Source organism: Cupressus sempervirens, chromosome 6, assembly GCF_028749045.1.
Source record: "Cupressus sempervirens isolate cs-2001-9-10 chromosome 6, ASM2874904v1, whole genome shotgun sequence".
Taxonomy (NCBI): Eukaryota; Viridiplantae; Streptophyta; class Pinopsida; order Cupressales; family Cupressaceae; genus Cupressus; species Cupressus sempervirens.
In genome coordinates this window covers 89,975,812-89,988,508 of record NC_143123.1, presented here as the reverse complement: position 1 = coordinate 89,988,508, position 12,697 = coordinate 89,975,812, and positions in this window count along the sequence as shown.

The window sequence follows — 12,697 nt, the reverse complement described above, 5'->3', positions numbered from 1 at the left end:
TTCATTGCATATTTTATGGAAAAAAATAGATATCATCCTAGCCTGATAATGATTTCACACTTTCAAGTACAAATAGCATCCATTTCATGGGTAGATTTGTTAAATAATGCACATAGAAGCTCATCAAACAAGTTGAGCTGAGGAAGGTCCAGATTATCTTTGTCATAATTATGGCTATGATGCCATTATTGATTATGAGGAGTATCATTAGAAATGCTACCACCAATATAATGTGAGAGTGATAATGAATAATGTGGGCTGAATATGATATCATTTTTCATTTCAAAATTATTTGAATCATCATTGTGATGGTTGACCATAGAATGTGATTCAAGCTTCTCTTCTCTAATCAATTTATTGTGATATTAATTGATCATAGGTCCAACACATGAAGCTTCTATTTCATGTGCATTATAGATTTGATTATGTTGGTTGCCTACATTAAAATCTTCAATTTGGCATTGTGAAGAGTATGGAATGCTTTCATCTACTATAGAACAAAGAACCCAGGTTATGTGATTTGTATTACTAGCTATCTGGTAGTTTATTGTGTCTCCACTTCTGTTTAGAAAATGTCTTTCATGTGAAAACTATTGAGTGATTATAGAATCCATAGTATTGCTACTTTCATTGAACACATTAGTATTTGTGAACTTTCCAACACAAGGAGATGAGTTTTCCCATTGTGTATTTTCCACCACACAGTCCCCCATTTTACCACATTCTAATATTCCATTGAAGGTCTTTAAGGTGTTGATCTCTATGATGGGTGATAGACAAGAATGTGTCTTGTAATGGTGAGTTGTGTGAAGGATGTAATTCTGGAGGAGTTTCTTGCTCAAATGAGAGTTCCAATAGTTCTTTATTTTATTATTAGTTCTACCAGTGCCAAATTGGAGATTTTAATGTAGACAACCAATGTAATCAACAACATATGAACTCTATTAATATTTCCACCCTCATGGCATCCCTTGCATACTAACTTAAGCCTATCGGGGTGTAAAATAGGCTAAGTGTCATCCTTGGCTTAGATAATAGAAGGGGACATGATAGGTGCAGTATTAGGGGCCAACATTCTATTATAAACTCTTAATGCACATTCCTTTTCACTATATGTATCAGAAATTCATGACAACATAGTTACTTCTATAATTTTACAATTCAAGGGATCTTTGACGCTTAAAGATTTTCTTAATATTGGTTCTAGATGACTTGTCCTATAACTTGGAGTAGGAGGGATAGTCTACTAAGTGTTTGTCATAATTACTTTAGTGGTATCAAATAAAAAAAAAACTAGATCATTGTTGACAATTGTATGAGAAAATGCTTTAATTGAGACGTGTGTGTTTACAAAATAATGTATATTACATAAAATTGTATCGAGGCCTTTGGGCTTGAGAAGAGGTGTACAATTTATTGTGTTGATTGTTTGGTTTGTTGTTTGAGCATTTTTTTAGAGAGGTTGTCATAGACTATTGCAATAGCTTAAGTGTTTAACAAAATATCCTTGCGAGAAGTTGTGTATATTTTGGTTCAATTCTAGATAGGAATCTTATACAACCACACATATATGATAGAATAGGCTTTTTATTGTCTGTTCATTTCATTCATAACTAATGATAACTACTTTTACTATTTTGTTGCCTAGACCAATTTCACATCCAAGCTAGCATAGATTATTGCAGCAATGTATAAAGCCTAGAAAATTGCAGTGTCTGTAGTCTTGCAAGGATAAAGTTCTTCAATAGTAAATTCTAAACATTTGACATGCGGCCCCAATGTTAGAGTTGGCTTCTATTTGAACTAGGCAATTTAATTGGAAAGTTTAATGATAATATTGACATCATATATGCCTATGTGAAATACATACATAGATGAGAACAACATATATATGGTCTGCTATAAATTCCAAAGTTTCTCTTGAATTAAAAGACTTAGTACATTTGCATCTAGGTTATATGTCCCAATTAAAAAATATTGTTACATCATTATATTTTTTATGATAAGAAGTATTATTTCTATTTATTGTTTATTATATATGATTTTAGTTATAGAAACTGAGCTGTTGGTAAAATTGCATGCGTGAAACATAATGGCATCACCAAGATTTTTGTAAATTGAGACATCAAACCATTTATTTATACATGTGTTGTTCCAACCCATACATTTAATTTATGGCTGTCTAATTATAGTGCCAAAGGTTAGGATTGCAGAGCATACATCATGTGGAAAAGGGTGATAGAATATAATGAATGTCTGTTACATGGTTTTTTCATTAGATCAAGGATTTCTTTTGACTCCCTTAGCATATTCCTTGACAAATGGTAACACTAAAATACAAAAAATTTAAGAAAAAATTATAGGACAACATTGTTTCGATGGAGGTGGAGACTTGCTTTATGCAAGAGGATGCTTGTAAGTGGTCTTCTTACTGTAGCTGCTGGAGTAAGGGTTGGAATTTTGATATTCCCCCCTTCGTCCAAGCCCTTCCTTTTCTATTCCTAAAGAGATAGGCTCTTTTATATTGAGGTGGAAAGGAGGTTCACATAGAGGGAACAGTTAAACTTTGGGGGTGACCCTACTCTTATGGAAGATTTTGGGTACCATTTTAAAACCCAATGTTAAGGCTAAGGGAACCTTTCAAAATTCCCTTGTTTTTAAGGAATCTTAATATCACTCACATAATTGATGGTACCCTATGCATAAATGTCCATTTGTTACATGTTGTATCAAGCAATTGTTTCTTATCCAAGCCATTCAATTTGCAACCTTTTAAATCTCTACAAAGATAAAGTTGGAGCAGGAGAACTTTTCTTCTCAAAGGTGTCCTCGGATTGTAAAATGTCCATTCCATTAAACAATCTGAGGACATAATGGAATGGACATTTTACAATCCGAGGACACCTTTGAGAAGAAAAGTTCTCCTGCTCCAACTTTATCTTTGCAGAGATTTAAAAGGTTGCAAATTAAATGGCTTGGATAAGAAACAATTGCTTGATACAACATAAAAAAGAAATTGACATTTTAAAAAAGAAATGGACATTTTACAATCCGAGGACACCTTTGAGAAGAAAAGTTCTCCTACTCCAACTTTATCTTTGCAGAGATTTAAAAGGTTGCAAATTAAATGGCTTGGATAAGAAATAATTGCTTGATACAATATAAAAAAGAAATTGACCAAACATTGGTGGAAATTTTGACCAATTCTTAATAGTTTTCTACCAAGAATTGGTCAAAATTTTGACCAATTATTAAAAAAATTTGACCAAACATTGGTGGAAATTTTGACCAATTCTTGATAGTTTTCTACCAAGAGATTGGTCAAAATTTTCACCAATTCTAAAAAAATTTGACCAAACATCTGTGGAAATTTCAACCAATTCTTGATAGTTTTCTACCAAGAGATTGGTCAAAATTTCCACCAATTCTAAAAAAATTCAAGCAAACATTTGTGGAAATTTTCACCAACAATGACAAATCAGAGCTAGCAAAAATTAAATTTTTTGGACAAATGTATTGGTTGAAATTTCAACCAACTATAAGTTGGTTGAAATTTCAATAAGAAAATTTACCACAAACTACTTGGTTGAAATTTTGATCAACTTGGGTCAAAATTTCAACCAAAATTCGTCAAAATTTGAGTTCAAATTTATTAGTGACATATTGGCTATGTTGGTTTGAATTTGTAATCCAAGAAAAGAATGGTGGATGGTTTGCTAAGTGTTCAAGAGTTTGGTAGCAAGTGTGAGGCTTCTATTTTGGGTAAGCAACATAGGTTCCCTTTAATTTTGGTAATTCCACGAGGGCTAAAGTACCATTGAAGTTGGTACATACTAATTTGGTAGGCCCTATGAAAGATACTTATATCGAAGAAAGTACTTATTTTATGATCTTATTGATAATTTAAGCCATATAACATGGGTGTATTTTATGAAAAGTAAATCCAAATCTTTGATAAGTCTCTATAGTTTAAAGCCTACGCTGAAAAGGAAAGTCAACATTACATTAAAGTCCTAATAGAGGAGCTCTATACCTCTAATATTTTTGTGAAAATTTGCAAGGAAAATGGTATAAAGAAGGAGCTAACAATCAATTATACTCCACAACAAAACATAGTGGCTAAAAGAAAGAACAATACTATAATTGAGATAGCAAAATGTATCTTGAAAGAAAAATGTCTTCCAACTAAATATTGGGGAGAGGCTGTAGCAACAATAGTTTACTTGAATAATATAAGTCTTACAAAAGTAGTCCATTATAAGATACCTCTTGAGGCATGGGCAAGGCATAGATGGATAGCTAAACACTTGAGAGTGTCTGGGTGTGTAGCATATGCACATGTACCAAAGGAGAAAAGATAAAAGTTTGATGGTAAAGGTGAGAAATGCATTTTTATGGGTTATAGTTTAGAATCTAAAGCATATAGATTATATAACCCTCTTACTAAGAAGATTATTATTTCAAGAGATGTTGAGTTCATAGAGAATGAGTCATGGGATGGCTCAGTGGGTGCATCATCTAGCACTTCAAGTAAAGTACCTATTATTGATGAAGATGATGAGTTGAATGGTAAACAAGATGTAGCAACAACAAAAATAGAAGGCTTTGGACAGCTCTAGATTTATCTTAATAGAAACAAGTTGAAAGAAAAGCAACTAGAGACAGTTAGACAGTCAGCTCTTGATAGCTCTGAACAACTTCATAATAACATAGAGATTTTCTGATACTTCCAGAAAGCTTCAGATTCAACCTGCATAAAACAGTAGTAGTAGTGATATTTTTGATCCTAATCTTGTCTCCCTTCTACCAAGAAAGACTAAAAGTCTAAGGGAGATATACCAAGATGAAAAGTATATTGATTTTGACGAGAATAGTAATTTTGCATTATTTTCTCATAGTGATCCAGTTTACTTTAAAGAATCTAGAAGAGAAGAAAAATGATGTGAGGCCATGGATAAGGAAATAGGTGCAATAGAAAGAAATGAAATTTGGGAGTTAACTAATTTTCCTACCAAAAAGAAATTTATTGGTGTGAAATGGTTATTTAAGACCAAGTACAATGCTGAAGGAAAAATAGATAAGCATAAAACACATTTGGTGGTCAAAGGATACAAACAATAGTTTAGTAGAGACTGTGTTGAGACATATTCACCTATTGCAAGGATTGAAAATGTATGTGTTGTCATAGCAATTGCAACCCAATACAAGTGGAAGGTATTTAAAATGGATGTGGAATCCTCCTTCCTTAATGGTGTGTTGAAAGAAAAGTCTATGTGGACCAACCACCTGGCTATAAAGTTCTGGGTGAAGAAGGTAAAGTGAAAGAGCTCTTTATGGGCTAAAGTAAGTGCCAAGAGCATGGTACACCTAGATTGACTCATATTTGTTGAGCAATGGTTTCAACAAAAGGGATGGTGAGCCTACTCTTTACATTAAGGAAACCTATGGTAAGATTTTAATTGTTGTCTTATATGTTCATGATCTAATTTTTATTGGGGATGATGATTTCCTTATTACTGATTTCAAACAAGTTATGACGCATGAGTTTGAAATGAAAAATTTAGGAATCTTGAGATACTTTCTAGGCATAGAAGTTAAATAAATAAATGATAGTATTTTCATTTCTCAAGAGAAGTATGCACATCATATTTTAGAAAGGTTTAGAATGTTGAACAATGTTGCCAAACTTTTAGTCCATCCCTTTTGAGCTTCTAGCTTGATGTGCTTTTATTGCAATTATGTTCATTTTCTTGTCTAGGTAGCCCCTAGGTGACTCTCTTCTCATCAAACATCCTAAAGCTTTCCTTTTGTGTCCTTTTCGCATTTTCCCTACTTTACTTCCCCTTATACCTCCATGCAAGATTTTTGTCATTTCATTGCATTAAGGTCTTAGGTGATCTAGGTTTAAATAGGTTGTTGTCTAAGCGTCTTCCAAATGGGAAGAAAGTCCTATTTATTTTTGCAATTTTGTACCTACCTTAAGTAAGATGCTTCTTCCAGATTCTATCTCCTTTTGCTAGTTATCCATCTTTGGTGAACTTAATCAAGAGAGGTTCCAAAGAATAGAGAAACAATTCCATGCACAGGTATACATCTGGTTGATACATGGTGAAAAGACTAAGGGAAGTAAAGATATGACACTAGGAAACTCTTATATTGAATATTTGAAGTCAAAGTCCATTTCTATGTAGAGATATGCAACTTCATCCTTTCAGTTGCTCATCTGCCACAAGAAAACATCTTCTAATGTGTTTTCGATGAAACAAATTTCCTAAAGATTAAGACCATATCCTGATCGTTGATGCTATTTCAGATCAAAGGCTATGATTTGAAAACAAATAGCCATGAGGATAAAGCAAGAGAATTCATGCTCTATTCATAAGACTCCACTTTTCAAGTGGACCCAGGCCTTGTGTTGTAAAGAAGTTAGTCTAGGCCCTTGATATGCATTACTAGATGAGGAATCCATAGTCAGCAATTCATCTCGATGATATACAAGGAAAAGTGACCAAAGAAAAGTAAAATGCTTCTAAACTATTTTTGTCTTCAGCAAGAGAAGGTCGCAATGATTATTTTTCATTTAACAGAAACACTCAAAGCTTCCTTTTTGGGAGGACAAGGAGTAAAATGATTCTAAAAACTACATGTGAGGATATTCTGTAGAGATACCAGAAAGATGTTGTTTGTTCGAGTTCACAATAAAGTAAGAGCTCAATACAAAAGAAATCAATTGTTCAAGTGATCGAGGTGGAGAATCTATTTCGCAGATTCCCCAATTCAAGTTGTGAAATAAAGAGAGAAAACCTTGTGTGAAAAAAAAGGAAATAAAGTTCCCAAGGTGCTAAAGGAGTATTACTCGTGCTGGGGTCCCAAATCAAAGGAAAAGGCAAGCTTGTAGAAAGATTAGTCTATATTTCCTCCCCCATACATAAGGAGTTGTGGTGTGAACCCTTGTTTCAGATGCCAAAGTAAAGAGGGAAGTTTCCATTAAACCAAATTCAACTAATTTGATAAGTGGCTAGTCTCACTACTATATGAGATTTAAGTGAATGATATGATCATCGGATTTATGAATCATCATATGGATTGAAGTGAAAAGTTTTAAATAGTTGTTAAACATAAAATTTATGACAAATCTTATAGTTATGACCATTACTTGTGATTTATTTCATTTGTGTGGTGCCAACATTTAGATTACCGTATCTATATGACTGTATTTTTCCCAAATGCAGTTATTCATTGTTTTAATGGCTATTTTATCAAACAATTTATCCCCTCTACAAAAGTATAAGATAATGGAAATCAAAGCAACATGGTATGATCATCTAATTGGTTTGGAAAGTGAATCAAAGGACTTTTCAGGTACCTCATTCAAATTTTATGATTTAGGGAACCTGTACAGAAGCCTCAACTATCATCCTATTCGCCCAATAACCTAGAAATTGAAGGAGAGTAGATTAGTTGAAGCTACTATGTTCCACATGGTCGTGCAAGCACCATAGCTAGTAAAGGAATGCATCGAAAGATACAACCCAAAGACATAACATATATTGCTATCCGATCAATCTATTCTACTTTTTGTAAACAAGCATGAATGCAATTTGCATTTGGAATCCTAGTGAAAGAAGAATATTGTGACATCAACTTCTTGCCCTCTACATTTATATTTAATGAAAAGAAGACTCTAAGAAGAGAGGACATGCAAAGACCTTGGTTCTAGACACCTCATTCCAAAAAGAGTAGAATGTCAACGACTATTTTTGGTACATGCCATATGTGCTGAGGGACTATAGATTGACTAGGCTCAGATCATATTGGAAGAGCTTGCTTCTTGGTTAAATTTGACAAAGGCATTTGGAAAACTTTATATGTTTTCATATTTGATATATGCTTTAGCCACACATCACCTCTGGCTGGGTCTTCCTAGTGTTGAAGACTATGATGAGAACACAAGGGTGTGTGAGTTCTATCCCCACCTACATCTGTAGAGGGGATTTAAAGAACATGTAAAGGTTAATGATGCCTTTATAATGAGGTTGTTCCAAGAATTGTAAGGTTGACCTAAACGAAGGTTTTCACCTGAGGCTATATCAGCTATAGGCCAATTTAGATGTTGTTTTATTAAATTCTCATCTTTCTCCTACTTGAGGATTGGTGCATTTGATGGTTTCCCCAAAAGGCTTCCCAGACATCCTGAGGAAAAGGTTGTTCTTATTGAACTATGTAGACAAATACTGGAGGTGAACACCTTGTGTTCCAATGTGAAGAAGATAGTCAAGATTTCCTTCCCAATAGTAGTAGGACCATACTCCTATACTTCTAGGTCTGATGCCTAAAATCTAGTCAAAATATTTGATAGCAAGATAAAACCATTTGATTGTGAGCTAATAAGCCCTGAGTATGACCCAGTGAACTTTGTGAAAGACCATCTAAAGCTTGGATATGCTCACAAACATGTCCTTGATATTAAATTCTATTGGGTTGTTTGTTATGATAAATTCCAGACCAAGGAGAGGTATTGGTCTAGGATAACAATAAATAAAATAAAATTGTATAATGACATTGTTAATGTTTTTTATCTTGTAGATGATGGCTCCTACATACATCCCTCAACCTATGAGCAAATCAAGAAGACCCCCATTGTTCAACTCCACCTGAAGATGTTTTTGTTGATACATTGGAAGTCCTGATACATGTAATCATCAAAAGGAAGAAAAGAACTGGAAGAGAAGGCTCTACTAGTGGAGTAGCTTCTGGCACAACTCAATCAATTACAACTACATCCATGACTATTTCTACATCAACATTAGCTAGTCCAACATATTCTATCATGGAGGAGGAGACCAACCTCCTAAAAAAATGTTCAAATTACTCCAACCCATTGAGGAGGATCTCTGTTGGACATGGAAAAGGTTGGAAATGATGAGAAAAATAAAGAGAAGGAGCGGGACAAGTTAGTGGCAAAGCCCTCTTCCCTTGTGCAAGTGATCAACCTTGATGGTGACAATAATTCCCTGGATGGTCAAGAGAAAGATGCATCTTAGCAAGGTGACACTCTAGCCCTCTTAGTTGCCAAGGAAACTGCTTTTCTTACTACCACCTAGACCAAGGTAACAACTCCTGCACTAAGGAATCTTTTTGATCCCACAACCTTGCATTCATCAATCAATGTCCTTTCAAATGAGTTATGGTTGGAAGAAACTATTGATTGGAAGAAGAGAAGATGTGAGGAAGTTGAGCCATCCAAGGACCTCATTATGCAAGCAACTTTGGCTCAGCCATCATCAAAGAAGAAAAAGAAGTAGAAGAATATAACGTCATTTGCTATTGATTCCTCTACTGGTCATATTCTAGTAGAGATTGCAAAACCTCAAAAGGAGGGAAAGTTTCTTGAGCTAATGATGAGTTATTTCTAGATTAGTACTATTGACATAGGTATTCCAGTGCATGATTCTATGGTCAACATCTAAAAATCAACAAATGAGAAGATCGAGGATAGACTAGAATAATTGAGGGCAGAAAAAGAGGTACTCAAGGCCTAAGATAAAGAATTAATGGACTACATCAAGGTTGCACTTGGAAGCAGCTCTACAAGCACATTCAACCCAAGTGCAAAGGAGAACAAAAATATGCTACCAAAGCTACAACAAGAGAGGCAATTCAGTCAAATTTGCCATGCCTAGATTGATAAAATGAAGGCCTAAGGTCCCCCTCCCATTGAGAACCTTGGAGACCTACTGCTAGATACCAACAAATTGAGAGAAGTAGTGTCCAATCATTAGACTTTAATGCACAATGCATCAAAGAGTCGGATAGAGCAATTGGCCTTATTGCAAGAGGTAATTGATATGAAAACTAATTTTTCTATGACCCATGGGATTCTTAAACTAGGCTGAGAACCATTGCTTCATTTGAATTCAACGTTGAAAGCTTAGTAAGGTCTAAAAATGAGCTAAGAGATGTACATGATCTAGTGTAGAAAGTCATGGTTAAAACATTCAAACATTTAAAGGTTGATGTGTATTGAATCATATGTCACTAATAATGGTCAATTGGTAGACATTGAACAAATTAAAGCTACATTTTTGGCATTCATGAAAGAAGCTACCAACTCATCAAGCTTCCAAATGTCTAAGATTCTAGAGCTTTCAACAATAGATTATGCTCTAAGGCATGCATCAGAGAAGCTCCAATCAAAGATCTCCAGAGTTGAATTGATAGAAATGCATGATTATTGAATGATTAGAGATGATAACATTCTCATCCCAAGTTTTAATAAATTGAAGAGAATAACTATTAACACAATGAAAGCATATAGAGCTAAGGTTGTGACCCAAAAGAAAAATTAATGCTCTAACACTCTTTTTGACAAGTGTCACCTCTTCTCTTTCTCAATTTCTAATAATGTAGCAATATTTGGAATTCCTCTTGAAGGCTAAAGTTTTGTAACTGATGACCCTCTAGTCAGTCCTATTATTAGAATGATTCAAAGATACTCTAGGGGTAATCATTAATATAACTAGCCATTCCTATGAAGGCCTATAAATGTAACTATTTGGTTAGTAAAAAAGATTGGAAAATTATTATGTGGGAAAACCCCTATAGCTGGGACTATTGTGTGAGACTCTACATTTGTATTTTGATCTTTTTTTTTCATATAGTTCTTGTATGGTGCTTGGAATGAAATGTATTGTTAATGAAAGCTACGAGATTGCAAATAAACTGGGTTTTTTTTCTTTCATTTTAGTGGTTGTAAGCTTTACTTCCCTCATTTATAGTAGTATCTTAATTCCTCTATTCTGTGCAAGTTAGTTCATATGCATTTCATCATTGTTTGAGAGGTTTATGATTTGGTTAATGAAAGGGGCTGAGTAGAAATCAATCTACATATTGTCAAATCTCAGTAACTTAGACAATATGGGTATTGTCTAGTTGACCATAATCTCCCTTCCTATGCAACATGCATTGGTATATAGTTTTGTATTATTGTATCCTGCATAGAGAAAGAATAGATTGCATTATAGGTGTTAGATGAGCTTAAAAGTGACTCATATGCATTCATATTTATAGAGGCTATGAGTTATAATTTGAAATTGGCCTAGATTGTTTGAAGTATTAGGCAATCTAGTTATACCTTTTCTACTCTCTAGTTAAGAGCATACCCCCATAAATTAATTGATCTACTAAAAAAAGTTCTTTGTAAATAGTTGTATTACAGGAAGTTGCACCTTTCAATTCAAGGGTCTATATTAGATTACTATATTGACCCATTTTTTCATTAACTATTTTGTTTTCCACCACTTTGGGCACATTAAGAGTCAAGGTATAAACCAAAATATAGGAAGATAAACTATTAGCCAACAAAAAACAAGGCAACCCCTACACCAACAAGCATAGGTCTTAAGTTGAGTAAATAAGATTGCAGCAGTAGTGTGGATCCAAATGTGTTTAAGATTTTGGTTGAAATTTTGATGTACTTAACAAAAACTATACCTGATATTATGCATGTAGTGAGCTTGATTTCTAGGTTTATGGAAACACCAAATGACACTCATTGGTAAGCTGGTAAAATCTTGAGGAATGTGAAGGGAACTAAAAGATATGGTATTTTATATATTACTGAAAGTGATTCTAGGCTAGTTTTCTATACAAATAGTGATTGGGCTGGAAGTCTAGATGATAGAAAAAGTACTCCCAGTTACATTTTTCACATAGGTTCTAAAGTAATTTCTTAGTCTTCCAAGATGAAACCCATATTTTCCCAATATACTTCATTGAGGCTAAATATATAGTAGCAAATTCAATAGCATGTCAAGTGGTTTGGCTGAGAAGAATCTTAGTTGATTTGAAGGAAGAACAAGTGGAAGCAATCACCATATTTTTTGATAATATTTATTTCATTTCTTTAACAATTTATTTTTTCTTTTCATAGTAGAAGTAAACATATAGAAATTAGATAGCAATTTTATATGTGAATAGGCTAATAAAGGTGAAACACATATGGAATTTTGCAGATCTAAAAAACAATTGGCAGACATCTTCACAAAGCCTTTAAGTATTGGAAATTTTCAGCAATTAAGAAAAGATTTAGGTGTAGTTGATCAAGCACAATCATGTGTGTTTTTTTTAAAAACTCAGGAAAAGGGGAGAGTGTTGGAATTACTGATTTTGTCAATTTGATTTTGCCTAGACTCGTCAGACTCTTTCCTAAGCAAGACATTTAATATTCAATAGCTTCTAGTAGCTTGATGTGTGTAACATGACAATACTTATTATTGTTTAGAAATCTAATCTTGCTTTCTTCCAATAACTTAGCGGTGAATTTTCCAAGTAGGACATTAGTTAGTTAGCAATTAAGTTTTAGGAAGGAATGTTTTTAGTTTGAGCATCAACATATATAGAATATACAACAAAAAGAATAGAGCATGTTGAAACAAGACAACAACAACCTTATAACTATAGCATCAATCATTATATTGTTTACTTTGTTTTATTAGAGAGATTTTGGTATTAAACTTTGTTGAATGTTTTGTCCTGTAGAGTAGTGATTGCTCTAGGAAAAGCTAGATTGTGCACAAGCCTGTAGTCTTGTAGTTTTTCTTTGTAAACATCAGTAGAAAGTTTTTGTTGTAGATGTTTACCAATTTGTATTAGTTAGTTTTTTATTTCAATATAAAATATTATAATCTACTGCATG